Source organism: Hylobates moloch, unplaced genomic scaffold (genome assembly GCF_009828535.3).
Source record: "Hylobates moloch isolate HMO894 unplaced genomic scaffold, HMol_V3 SCAFFOLD_4, whole genome shotgun sequence".
Lineage (NCBI taxonomy): Eukaryota > Metazoa > Chordata > Mammalia > Primates > Hylobatidae > Hylobates > Hylobates moloch.
In genome coordinates this window covers 39,712,947-39,725,549 of record NW_026652279.1, presented here as the reverse complement: position 1 = coordinate 39,725,549, position 12,603 = coordinate 39,712,947, and positions in this window count along the sequence as shown.

Below are 12,603 nucleotides of genomic sequence, written 5' to 3'. Positions count from 1 at the left end.
AATTCAGAGGGAGTACATAAAGTGAAAACAAGTTTATTAAGAAAGTAGAGGAATAAAAGAATGGCTACTCCATAGACATTGCAGCCCTAGGGCTGCTGGGTGCCCATTTTTATCCTTCCTTCCTTCCTTCCTTCCTTCCTTCCTTCCTTCCTTCCTTCCTCCTTCCTTCCTTCCTTCCTTCCTTCCTTCCTTCCTTCCTTCCTTCCTTCTTTCTTTCCTTTTCTTTCTTTCTTTCCTTTTCTTTCTTTCTTTCCTTTTCTTTCTTTCTTTCCCTTTCTTTCTTTCTTTCTTTCTTTCTTTCTTTCTTTCTTTCTCTCTCTCTCTCTCTCTCTTTCTTTCTCTTTTTGAGTCAGAGTCTCTGTCACCCAGGCTGGAGTGCAGTGGTGTGATCTCGGCTCACTGCAACCTCCACCTCCTGAGTTCACGCCATTCTCCTGCTTCAGCCTCCTGAGTAGCTGGGACTACAGGTGCCCACCACCACGCCTGGCTAATTTTTTTTTTTGTATTTTAGTAGAGACAGGGTTTCACCCTGTTGCCCAGGATGGTCTCGATCTCCTGACCTCATGATCCACCCACCTCGGCTTCCCAAAGTGCTGGGATTACAGGCATGAGCCACTGCGCCCAGGTTATTTCTTTATTATATGCTAAACAAAGGGTGGATTATTCATGCTTCTCTTTTTTAGACCATATGGGGTAACTTCCTGATACTGTCCTGGCATTTGTAAACTGTCATGGCACTGGTGAGAGTGTAGCAATGAGGACCATAAGAGGTTACTCTTGTCACCATCTTGGTTTTGCTGGATCAAATGGTAGATCTACTTTTAGTTCTTTATAAATCTTCATACTGTTTTCCATAAAGGTTGTACTAATTTACATTCCCACCAGCAGTGTATAATAATTCCCTTTTTACCATCCCACCAACATCTATAAACATTAAGTTTATTAATAGCTGTATGTTTTTAGTAGATGATCTTTATCAATTTGAAGCAGTTCCCTTCTATTCCTGTTTTCCTGAAAGTTTTTTTTTATTATCATGAATGAGTGTTAAATTTTGTCAAATTTGTTTCTGCTTTGATTAATATGATCATGTAACTTTTCTTGTTTAGCTTGTTTTTATGGGGTAGTTAACCCATTGGCTTTTTTTTTTTTTTTTTTTGGAGACAGGGTCTGGAGTGCAGTCATGTGATCATAGCTCACCGTAACCTAGAACTCCTGGGCTCAAGCAATTTTTCTGCCTCAGCCTCCTGAGTAGCTAGGGTTATGGGCACACACCACCATACCTGGCTAATTTTTTTTATTCTCTCATAGAATTAAGGTCTTGCTACGTTTCCCAGGCTAGTCTTGAACCCTTGACCTCAAGTGATCCTCCCACTTCAGCCTCCCAAAGTGGTGGTATCACAGGTGTGAGCCACTGCACCCAGCCCCATTGCCTTTTTTTTTTTTTTTTTTTTTTTTTTTGAGACAGTGTCCCACTCTGTCACCCAGGCTGGAGTGCAGTGGCACGATCTTGGCTCACTGCAACCTCTGCCTCCCGGGTTCAAGTGGTTCTCCTGCCTCAGCCTCCTGAGTAGCTGGGATTACAGACATCCACCACCACGCCTGGCTAATTTTTGTATTTTTAGTAGAGACGGGGTTTCACCATGTTGGTCAGGCTGGTCTTGAACTCCTGACTTCGTGATCTGCCCGTCTCGGCCTCCCAAAGTGCTGGGATTACAGGTGTGAGCCACTGCGCCCGGCCTGCCCCACTGACTTTTAATGTAATTCTGATATGTTAGGACTTATGTCTGCCATTTTATTTTTTTTTCTGCATGTTCTATTTGTCTTTTTCTGCCTTCCTGTGGGTTATGTCAACTTTTTTTTTTTTTTAGAATTCTATTTTATCTATAGTGTTTGTGAGTACATCCCTTTATGCAGCTTTTTAAAGTGATTGCTCTAGGCATTACATTACATTACACACACACACACACACACACACACACACAGATTTGCCTCTTGTAAAATATATATTTGTTGATTTTTTAAATTTGAATAAAATATTAGGTAGTGTCCTTAAAAATTGGGAAATTTGTGTCAGCTGATCAAACTTCAGAGAAAGATCTCCTCATATTTAGGGTTATCTCTCACATCAAGAAAAATATAAACCGGCTGCAAGGTCAAGATATATTTTGGGCCATTGGAATCAGCATCCCCAAAGGTGTTGCTGTGAGGACTGAACAAGAGTGGAATGCTAAATACTTAACATTAGGAAGGCCAAGCAATAATTAAGCATAACAAATATCAGCCATGGTGCTGGAACAAGGTCATAAAGGTCCCCTGCTTGGCTCATTAAGTTGCTATTTTGTAGGGAAGTCCAGGGGGTGCCTGGCAGGAAGAGGCACAGGGCTGCCAAGGTAGTTTTGGGTAATGGCTATTTTACCAATGAGAACAGAGAAAATCCAATGTGTACTATGATGGCGCAGGCCTTATATTGAAAAATATTATTGTAGGTAAAATGTTTAGCACAAAGCCTGGCACTTAGTAAGTGCTCAGTTAATGGCCATTCTTATTCTACTACTTCCTCCTTTCCCTTCCTGCTCCTCTTCCTCCTTCTTGTTTTTGTTCACTATATTGCATTACCCAAAACAAATATCTGGCCTACAATGTTGAGTATAAAGTTTCTTTTCTGTCAAAATTTTTGGCCCTTCATGAAGCTAAATCAGAGGTTCCTCAACTTTCTTGAGTCTCTTTGTGTCTCAGTAACTATTTTATGCTCTAGGCCAAAAGAAATACTCAAATTTTTTTTTTTATTAAATAGGTAGAACCAAACAACCCACTACTGGGTATCTATCCAAAGGAAAAGAAGTCATTATATAAAAAAGACACCTACACTCATATGTTTCATGGCCCAATTCACAATTGCAAAGATACAGAATCAACCTAAATACCCATCCATGAGTGGATAAAGAAAATGTGAGATATATATGGATAGACAGAGAGAGAGATAGACAGATGATCCAGATATAGATATATAATGGAATACTACTACTCAGGCATTAAAAAGAACAAAATAGTATCTTTTGTGCAACTTGGATAGAACTGGAGGCGATTATCCTAAGTGAAGTAACTCAGGAATGGAAAATAAAATACCATATGTTCTCACTTATAAGTGGGACCTAAGCTATGGGTATGCAAAGGCATACAGAGTGGTACAGTGGACATTGGAGTCTCAGAAGGGGATAGGATGGGAGAGGAATAAGGGATGAAAAACCATCTAGTGGGCACAATATACACCATTTGGGTGATGTGTACACTAAAATCACAGACTTCACCACTATACAATTCATCCTTGTAACCAAAAATCACTTGTACTACTAAAGCTATTGAAACTAAAAATACTTTTTTTAAAGAAAAATGGCACAGAAAGTAGTTTCCAAGACAGCCAGAGCAAGATGGCTAAACAGAAGCCTGCATTGATTGTCCTCCCTAGAGGAACACCAAACTTAACAACTATCCACACAAAAAAGCACCTTCATAAGAATGAAACATTAGGTAAGTGAGCACAGTAATTGGTTTGACTTCATATTAGTGAAAGAGGAACTGAAGAGGGTAGGAAAGAAAGTCTTGAACTGCTGATGCCATCCTTCTCCCATCCCCTGGCAGTGACCACATGATACAGAGAGGAAATCTGCACTTGGGGAAGGGAAAGTACCGTGATTGTGGGATCTTTGCATTGAAACTTAGTGCTTCCCTGTCACAGTAGAAAGTCATACTGGGCAGAAATCTGCTGGTGCCCACACAGAGAGCATTTAGACCAGCTATGCCAGAGGCAAATCATCCATCCTAGTGTTTGGAACCTGAGTTCTGGCAAGTCTTGCCACTGTGGGCTAAAGTGCTATGGGTCCTAAATAAATTTGAAAGTCGGTCTAGGCTTCAAGAACTGCAATTACTGGACAAGTCCTGGTGCTGTGTTGGGCTCAGAGCCAATGGACCTGGGGGGCAGGAGACCTAGTGAGACACAAGCCAAGGCAGCCAAGGGAATGCCTGTGCCATCCTCCTCCAAACACAAGCAGTGCAGCTGGCAGCTCTGGGAGAGACTTCTTTCTTCTGCTTGAAAAGAGGAGAGAAAAGAGTAAAAAAAAAAAAAAAAACACCCTAAAAGCAACAAGAGAAAAGAAATAGGTAACATACAATGGAGCTCCAATATGTGTCTGGTAGCAGACTTCTCAGCAAAAACCTTATAGGCCAGCAGAAAGTAGCATGATATATTTAAAGGGCTGAAGGAAAACAACTTTTATTCCAGAATAGTATATCCAGCAAAAATATCTTTCAAACATGAAGGAGAAATGAAGACTTTCCCAGACAAACAAAAGCTGCAGGATTTCATCATCACCAGGCCTGTCCTACAAGAAATGCTAAAGTTCTTCAGTCCAAAAGAAGAGGATGTTAAATGAGCAATAAGAAATCTCTGAAGGTACAAAACTCATTGGTAGTAGTAAATACACAAAAAAACACAGACTGTTATGACTGTAATTGTAGTGTGTAAACTACTCATATCTTCAATAGAAAGACTAAAAGATAAACTGATCAAAAATAATAACTAAAATAATGTATTAGTCCATTCTTACACTGCTCTAAAGAAATGCCTGAGAGTGGGTAATTTACAAAGAAAAGAGGTTTAATTGGCTCACAGTTCCACAGGCTTTGGAGCAGGAGGAAGAGAGAGTTGGGGAGGTGCCATACACTTTAAACAACCAGATCTCGTGAGAACTGAGTTTTCATTAGTATGCTCTTGCCTTGTTAGTTCTTTTTGTTGTTTATGTAATTAGTGTTGAGTTGTCATTAGTTTAAAATAATGGATTATGAGATATTTGCAAATGTCATTGTATACCACCAGAGAAAATTACCTTCAGTAAAAGGAAGACAGGGAGAAAGGAAAGAAGGAAGAGCAGGCCACAAACAAGAAAACAAATAACAAGATGGCAGTAGTAAGTTCTTATCAATAATAACATTGAATGTAACTGGACTAAACTCTCCAATCAGAAGACATAGAGTGGCTGAACTGATTTAAAAAAAAAGAAGAAAAACCAAGACCTAGAATATGTCACCTACAAGAAACACATTTTACCTATAAAAATATACATAGACTGACTATAAAGCAATGGAAAAAGGTATACCATGCAAGTGAAAACCAAAAAAGAGAAGGATTAGCTAGACTTATGTCAGACAAAATACATTTCAAGTCAAAAACTATAAAAAGAGACCAAAAAGGTAATTATAAAATGATAAAAGGGTCAATTCAGCAAGAGGAAATAACAATTGAAAATACATATGCACCCAATATTGGAGCACCTAGAAATATTAAGCAAATATTGTTACAGATAAAGAGAGATATAGAATGTAATACAATAATAGCTGGAGAGTTCAACACCCCACTTCCAGCATTGGACAGACCAACCAGACAGAAAATGAAAAGAGGAACATCAGACTTAATCTTATTAGGCCAAATGGACCTAATAAACATCTACAGAACATTTCATCACATGGCTGCAAAATAAACATTCTTCTAAGCACATGGATCATTATCAATGATAGGCTATATGTTAGGCCACTAAACAAGTCTTTAAACATCAAAGAAAATTGAAATTATATCAAGTATATTCTCTAACCACAATGGAATTAAACTAGAAATCAATAACGGGAGGAATTTTGGAGACTATACAAACACACAGAAATTAAACAATATACACTTGAATGACCAGTAGGTCAATGAAGAAATTAAGAAGAAAATTTAAAAATTTATTGAAACAAATAATAATGGAAACATAATATACCAAAACCTATGGGATATAGGAAAAGCAGTACTAAGTGGAAAGTTTGTAGCTGTAAGTGCCTACCTCAAAAAAGTAGGAAAACTTCAAATAAAAAAAGATTTATCTTAAAGAACTAGAAAAGCAAGAGCAAACTAAACCCAAAATTAGTAGGGAAGATATAAAAAAAGATAAAAACAGAACTAAATAAAATTGAAACAAAGAATACAAAAGATCCACAAAATGTAAAGTTGGTGTTTTGAAAAGAGAAAGTCAAACCTTTAGCCAGACTTAAAAAAAGAGAGAGAGAAGATCTAAATAAATAAAATTAGAAATGAAAAAAGGGACATTGAAACTAATACCACAGAAATTAGGAGGATTATTAGAGGCTATTGGTTATTCAAGTGTATATTGGGAGCAGTAGCCTCTAATAACTTGGAAAAACCTAGAAGAAATGGATAAATTCTTTGACACTACAGCCTCCCAAGACTTAACTATGAAAAAATTCAAAACCTGAACAGAGCAATAACAAGTAATGAGATCAAAGCTGTAATAAAGTCTCCCAGCAAAGGAAAGCCTGGGCCCTGATGGGTTTTCTGCTGAATTTTACCAAAAATTTAAAGAAGAATGAATAGAAGTTCTATTCAAACTATTCCAAAAAATAGGTGAGGAGTAAATACTTACAAACTTATTCTATGAGGCTAATATTACCCTGATTCCAAAAATCAGACAAAGACACATCAAAAAGAGAAAACTACAGGCCAATATCCCTAATGAACATTGATGCAAAAATCCTTAACCAAGTACTAGCAAACTGAATTTAACAACACGTTTAAAAGATCATTTTTTGTGACCAAATGGGATTTATCCCAGGGATGCAAGGATGGTTCAAAAAATGCAAATTAATCAATGTGATACATCTTATCAACAGCATGAAGGACAAAAACCAAATGATCATTAAACTAGAAATTAATAACAAAAGCAATTTTGGAAAATATACAAACACATGGAAATTAGTGCACTTGAATGACCAGTAGGTCAATGAAGAAATCAAGATGACAAAAAAATTAAGAAGTTAAAAACCTTCTGAATATAGAACAAACATAACTCAACACAACAAAAGCCATATATGACAGACTCACAGCTAGTATCATACTGAATGGGGAAAAACTGAAAGCCTTTCCTCTGAGATCTGGAACATAACAAGGATGCCAACTGTCACCACTGTTATTCAACATAGTACTGGATGTCCTAGCTAGAGCAATTAGAAAAGATAAAGAAATAAAGGACATCCAAATTGGAAAGAGAGAAAACAAATTATTCTTGTTTGCAGATGGTATGATCTTATATTTGGAAAGACCTAAAGACTCCACCAAGAAACTATTAGAACTGATAAATTCAGTAAAGTTGCAGGATACAAAATCAACATATAAAAATTAGTAGCAATTCTATATGCCAAAAGTAAACCATCTGAAAAAGAAATCAGGAAACTAATCTCACTTACAATAGCTACAAGTAAAATGAAATACTTAAGAATTAAGTTGACCAAAGAAGTGAAAGATCTCTACTTTGAAAACTACAAGGGGGTGATCAAGATGGCTGACTAGAAGCAGCTGGTGTGTGTGGCTCTCATGGAGAGTGATATGGTTTGGCTGTGTCCTCATTCAAATCTCAACTTGAATTGTATCTCCTGGAATTCCCATGTGTTGTGGGAGGGACCCAGGGGGAAGTAATTGAATCACAGGAGACAATCTTTCCTGTGCTATTCTCGTGATAGTGAATAAGTCTCATGAGAACTGATGGGTTTATCAGAGGCTTCTGCTTTTGCTTCCTCCTTATTTTTCTCTTGCCACTTCCATGTAAGAAGTGCCTTTTGCCTCCCTCCATGATTCTGAGGCCTCCCCAGCCATGCGGAACTGTAAGTCCAATTAAACCTCTTTTTCTTCCCAGTCTTGGATATGTCTTTATCAGCAGCGTGAAAACAAACTAATACAGAGAAGAATGGAAAAGGCAAATAAATACAGCACCTTCAACTAAAACATCCAGGTATATGCATCAGGACTAATCAATGAAACAACTCAACCCATGGAGCAAGGCAGGATGATGGCCTGCCTGGGAGAGATACAGAGCCAGGGGACCCTCCCCAACTCAGGAAAGCTGTGAGGGAACCCACACTTCTCCCATGGATCTTTACAACCCTTGGGTTGAACTCACTCCACCAGGGCCTTCAGTCTGATGCAAAGAGCTATGTGGAGTCTTGGCAGAGCAGCCACTCAGGCACATGAAGAGATCTGGGAGCCTTGGCTACCTGGGCTTTCCAGGATTCACAGCAAAAGTAACTGCAACTCCAGCAAAGTGGAAGGTTAGACTCCTGTACACATCCCTAGGAAAATGGTTGAATCCAGGGGGCTGAGCAGCAATAGTCTGCAGGTACCTCATAGGAGAAGACCCACTAAATTGGAACTCCAACCAGCCACTGATAGTAGCGTTGCACTTCACTGAGACAGAGCTCCTGGGGGGAGGGGTGGCCTGCCATCTTTGCCATTTGGCCAACTTAGTGGTTCCAGCCTTCGGGCTTTGGAGAATCCAAGCCAACTGGAGGCTGAAGTGATCCCCCAGCACAGCATAGCTGTGCTACAAAAACATGGCCAGATTGCTTTTTTAAACGTGTCCCAATCCCATTCTTCCTCACTGGGCAGGACATCCAAGCAGGGTCTTGAGCCACCCCTACTGGTGGTTTCTGGCTGATAGAGATTTAAAACCTCCCTGGGATGGAGATCCCAGAGGGAGAGGTGGGCTGTCATCTTTGCTCTTTGGACAATTAGCCATTCCAGCCTTCAGGGTTTAGAGAGTCCCAGCCACCTGGGGGATGAAAGTGGTCCCCCAGCAGAGCATAGCTGCTCTACAAAAACATGGCCAGACTGCTTTTTAAAGCAGGTCTCCAATCCCATTCCTCCTCACTAAGTGGGACCTCCCAACCAGGGTCTCCAGCTACCCTCACCAGTGCTCTCCAGCTGACAGAGATTTAAAGCCTCCCTGGAATGCAGTTCCCAAAGGGAGGGCCAGGCTGCCATCTTTCGTGTTTGGGTTACTTAACCATTCTGGCCTTCAGGCTTAGGAGAATCTGAGGTGACCAGGGGCAGTACCAGACCCCAAGCATAGCACAGCTGCCCTACAAAAATGTGACCAGACTGCTTTTTAAAGTGGGTCCCCAATCCTGTTTCTCCTCGCTGGGTGGGAACTCCCAACTGGAGTCTCCAGCCACATCCTACAGGTACATTCAGGCTGGCAATAGGTCTGTACCTCCCTGCGACAAAGCTCCCAGAGAGAGGGGCAGGCCACCATAGTTGCTGTTTCACAGCCTTCACTGTTGATACCTCCACGTACTGGAAAATCCAAGGTGACTAGGGACTGGAGTGGGCTCCCAGCATACTGCAGCAGCCCTATAAAAAAGTGGCCAGATGGTTATGTGGATCCCCATTTCCATATCTCCTCACTGGGCAGGTCCTCTAGGCCTGGGCCTCCAGCCATCCACCACCAGAGCTATCAAGCCAGTAGCAGCTCTGCAACTCCCTGAACAAAGCCCCCAGGGAAAATGAAAGCCTCTCTGTCACTGCCTCTGCAGTGGAACTGCCCTTGCTACCCTCGTACTAACAAAGGAGCAAAGACCCTAAGGCCTTATCCACACCTCCAACAAGCTGCAGTAGACCCAAGAAGAGGAGGCCAGTCTGTCTTCTACAGTACCCATCCAACCTCCCTGCTCATCACCAGACAGGAAGTCTCCAGCGTGGGACCGCAGCACAGACCTTCCATCCTGGGCTGATTGCACTGAGCAACTGCTGACCTACATATTTCTGGGTGGAGCCCCCAGGAGACAAGCAAAATACCCTTGGCCATAACTGCTACTAAGAACCCTTCCTCTGCTGCCTCCAAGTTGGGGAAGGAGCATAAACACTGAGATTGCCCCAGAGCTTCAGTGGGCAGCCCAGGAGTGCCAAGCTGTGATCTACAGCCAGCATTCAAGGGGGAGAGGGACCCACCCTTTCAGAGCATTGAGAGAGAACATGGCTGAAACTGTGAGGAAACAATGAGGAGTGTAGTTGTGATTCACAGATTTGACCTCTTTACATAATTCGTACTTCTTGGAGGTTTTTCAGGGAGCCATACAACTGAGCAAGAGTCTATCAACTGACCAATACATGTAAGTGCCACCTACTGTATCACAACCCAAAACTTCAACACCCCAAATACCTCGCTTACATACCCCACTCTGAAACCAAAGACAAGAAATCAGCTTCAAATAAAGAACCTGCACAAAGCCTTGACTCTGTGAAAACATCCAGAAAAGAGGTCTATTGACTCAATCTACACTGCAGTTAATGGAACATCCACATGCAGAGATGAGAAAGAACCAACACAAGAACTCCAGTAACTCTTATGGCCAGAGTGTCATATGTCCTTCAAACAACTGCACCAGTTCACCAACAAAAGTTCTTGACCAAGCTAAGCTGGCTGAAATGATAGAAATAGAATTCAGAATATGGATAGGAATGAAGATCGTTGAGAATCAGAAGAATGGCAAAACCCAATCCAAGGAAACTAAGAATCACCATAAAATAATACAGGAGCTGAAGGACAAAATAGCTGGTATAAAAAAGAACCTAATGGATCTGACAGAGCTGAATAACACAAATACAAGAATTTCACAATCCTGTCACAAGTATTAACAGCAGAATAAACCAAGCTGAGGAAAGAATCTCAGAACTTGAAAACTGCGTCTCTGAAATAAGGCAGTCAGACAAAAATAAATAAAATTAAAGAATAAAAATGGATGTTCAAAATGAACATAATTTCATTACATAATGAAATTATGTAAGGAGGCCAAATCTATTAATCACTGGCATCTCTGAAAGCGAGAGTGAGAAAGCAAGCAACTTGGAAAACATGTTTTAGGATATCCTCTATGAAAACTTCCCCAACCTTGCTAGAAAGGCCAACAGTCAAATTCAGAAAATGCAAGAACTCCTGCAAGATTTTACACAAGAAGATCATCCCCAAGACACATAGTTGTCAGATTTTCCAAGGTTGAAATGAAAGAAAGAATGTTGAAGGCAGCCAGAGAGAAAGGGTAAGTCACCTACAAAGGAAACCCCATCAGGCTGACAGTAGACCTTTCAGCTGAAACCCTATAAACCAGAAGAGATTAGGGGCCTATATTCAATATTCTTAAAGAAAAAATATATTCAACCAGGAATTTCATATCTAGCCAAACTAAGCTTCCTAAGCAAAGGAGAAATAAGATCCTTTTCAGATAAGCAAATGTCAAGGGACCTGCCTTACAAGAGATCTTGAAGGGATCACTAAATATTGAAAGGAAATACTGCTACCAGCTAATACAGAAACACATTTAAATACGCAGACCAGTGGCACTATAAAGCAACCACATGAATAATCCAGCATAATAACCAGCTAACAACACAATGACAGGATCAAATCCACACATATTAATACTAACCTTAAATGTAAATGTGCTAAATGCCCCACTTAAAAGACACAGAGCGGTAAGCTGGATAAAAAAGTAAGACCCAATGGTATGCTGTCTTTGAGAGACCCATTGGACACATAATGACACCCATAGGTTCAAAATAAAGGGATGGGGAAAAATTTACTAAGCAAACGGAATACAGAAAAAAGCAGGAGTTGCAATCCTAATTTCAGACAAAACAGACTACAAACCAACAAAGATCAAAAAAGACAAAGAAGGGCATTACATAATGCTAAAGGGTTCAATTCAACAAGAAGACCTAACTATCCTAAATGTGTATGCACCCAACACAGGAGTACCCAGATTCATGAAGCAAGTTCTTAGACACCTACAAAAAGACAGACTTCCACACAATAATAGTGGGAGACTTCAACACTCCACTGACAGTATTAGACAGATCATCGAGGCAGAAAATTAACAAAGATATTTGGGACCTGAACTCAACATTGGACCAAATGGAACTGATAGACCTCTGCAGAACTCTCCAACAAAAAACAACAAAGTATAAATTCTTCTCATCACCACATGTCACATGCTCTAAAATCAACCACATAATTGAACATAAAACAATCCTCAGAAATGCAAAAGAACAAACATCTTACCAAACACACTCTCAGACAACACTGCAATAAAAATAGAAGTCAAGACTAAGAATCACTCAAAACCATGCAATTACATGGAAATGAAACAACATGCTCCTGAATGACTTTTGGGTAAATAATGAAATTAAGGCAGAAATCAATACGTTCTTTGAAACTAATGAGAACAAAGACACAACATGCCAGAATATCTGAGGCACAGCTAAGGCAGTGTTAAGAAGGAAATTCATAGCTTAACCTGAAGGAAATCAAGACACAAAACACGACCTCAGAACTTGAAGATAGGCTCTCTGAAATAAGACAGTCAAAAAAATATATAATTTAAGAAAAGAATAAAAAGAAATGAACAAAATCTCTGAGAAGTATGGAATTATGTAAAGAGGTCTAATCTATGAATTACTGGCATCTCTGAAAGAGAAGAGAATTCATTCAAAAGTTCAACTAATGCAAGAGTTGGTTTTTTGAAAAAAAAAAAAAAAAAGATAGGCTGCTAGCTAGACTAATGAAGAAAATAGAGAAGATGCAAATGAACACAATTAGAAATGATGAAGGAAATGTTACCACTGACCCCATAGAAATAAAAAATAACCATCAGAAACTACTATGAACACCTCTATGCACACAAACTAGAAAACCTAAAAGAGATGGATCCATTTCTGGACACATATACCCT